This window comes from Triticum dicoccoides, chromosome 3B, assembly GCF_002162155.2.
Source record: "Triticum dicoccoides isolate Atlit2015 ecotype Zavitan chromosome 3B, WEW_v2.0, whole genome shotgun sequence".
NCBI lineage: Eukaryota > Viridiplantae > Streptophyta > Magnoliopsida > Poales > Poaceae > Triticum > Triticum dicoccoides.
In genome coordinates, this window is record NC_041385.1 from 787,550,383 (window position 1) to 787,552,316 (window position 1,934).

Genomic DNA, 1,934 nt, shown 5'->3' on the forward strand with positions numbered 1-1,934 from the left:
ATACGTAGCTTTTCGTATGGCGTTCGTAGGTGTAGGATTATTGGACTACATCCACGGTTGATTTGTGAAGCACAGATCCGAGCCCTATATATTACACGTAGGAGAGACAGTTGGAGTTGGACTAGGGATCAGAGTCGGTTAATGCCGGCCTGGGTATATATACATCTGTATATATATATAGGCTCCTCCTCTGCCATAGGTCCCTCACCTCCTCTGCCGCAGACTGGAAGATGCCCCTCGTCACGGAGAAATTGAGGTGCCTGGCGGCCAGTCTCACCGACGATCTCCTAGTGGAGATCCTCTACGCCTTGAGGTCAAGCCGCTCTGCCGCTTCAAGTGCGTCTCCATGGCCTGATATAACCTCATCTCTGATCCCTACCACTGCAAGAAGCTTCCCCAAACCCTCGCTGGCTACTTCTACGGCAGTCCAATCGGCCCGGCGGCACCTCTCCGTTTCAGCAGAGTCTCACGACAGCAAACCTGCCCTATGTTCTTTCCCTATTTTGCGGTCCAGTTGCCCAGGTACCAAGAGATTGTGCTCTCGGACAGCTGCAACGGCCTGCTCCTCTACCGATGCTTGGACGCCACGGGAGATACAGAGTACGTCGTGGTCAATCCTGCCACCAACAAGTGGGCTGCATTGCCCTCCTCCAGCCAGGGCAGCAAGTTCTGTGAGGCGCGATTGGGGTTCGATCCCGTCTTGTCGCCCTCCCACTTTCATGTGTTCAAGTTCGTCGAGTAGGAAGATGATTTCATCATGGCAGTGGAGATATATTCTTCTAAAACTGGGGGATGGGTTTACAAGGAAATTGAATGGTACGGTCATATTGTACTGATTGATAGCCCATGGGCTTATGTGTTTCTCAACGGTTGTCTGCATTTTCTGTATGAGGAAGCTAATGTAGCTGTGGTGGGCACGGAGGGGAAGACATGGAGGAACGTTCATGTTCCTCATATTTGGAATTGGGATGAAGGTAGTTTCATTCACCAGTCACAGGGCAGCTTGCACTATTCAAATTTTGAGAAAGATCATGTTGTCCCATGCTTAGTGGTTTATGTCTTGGAGGACTATGACAGACAAGAGTGGGTGTTGAAGCATCGCGTTGAGACTTCATACCTATCAGACCTTGAAGTGAACTTTGGTTGGGTTGCCATTCACCCAGACAGTAACTTGATATTCTTCACCATAGGGCAGGATAAGACATTGAGGTCATACATTATGGAACATCGGAACATTCAAGTCATCCATGCATGATCTTGGACATGACTCTGACTCACCTTATCTATCATACGTGCCATTCTACTTGGAGTTAGAGGGTTTGCAGTTGTGACACTAGCTACACTACTGCCATTAATTGGTCTAGTCTCTCCATTAGCAATATGAGAGAAGTTATTCTTCAAATTTTCAACAAGTTGTTCTGTAGTCAGAAAATATCTCTGTCCCTCTACGTAGCATGCATGGTTCCAGAGATCTTGTATGTGTACTTGTCGGTTGTGTAACCAAAGCATCTTATTGGCATCTTATGTGTCTGATACTAATGATGCAATGTGTGAGATTGTTTCGAAGGTGAAACACTTCGAATGAATACTTGGGTGTTAATATCAGAATGGCTGTTAGCTTATTGAAATAACATCAGCAAACTATGCTTGGATATAATAACGTTATTTGTATGTCTAAACATTTAAATTATCTGTAATGCTATACTCCGTGTCACAAGACATGGAAGGAACCCTCTTTACTCCATCTCTACATTGTGTTTCGTTAGCTAGTCGCTGGCACTTACATGTGCTTTTAGTTAGGATTTTGAATGATCTTTTCAGTGGCAGGTTCAAAGATGATACATTACGTTTCCTCGGAAAGGGGAGTACTGTATCACGATGATTCATTGTAGATTTTGTAGCTAGGCCCAACACATACACATATACACAACATC

At 45.6% G+C, this 1,934-nt stretch overlaps 1 pseudogene; it reads left to right on the forward strand.

The window, feature by feature from the left end:
* Positions 1-230: 230 nt before the first annotated feature.
* Positions 231-1,255, forward strand: LOC119280042 (annotated as a pseudogene).
* The last annotated feature ends 679 nt before the right edge of the window (positions 1,256-1,934 follow it).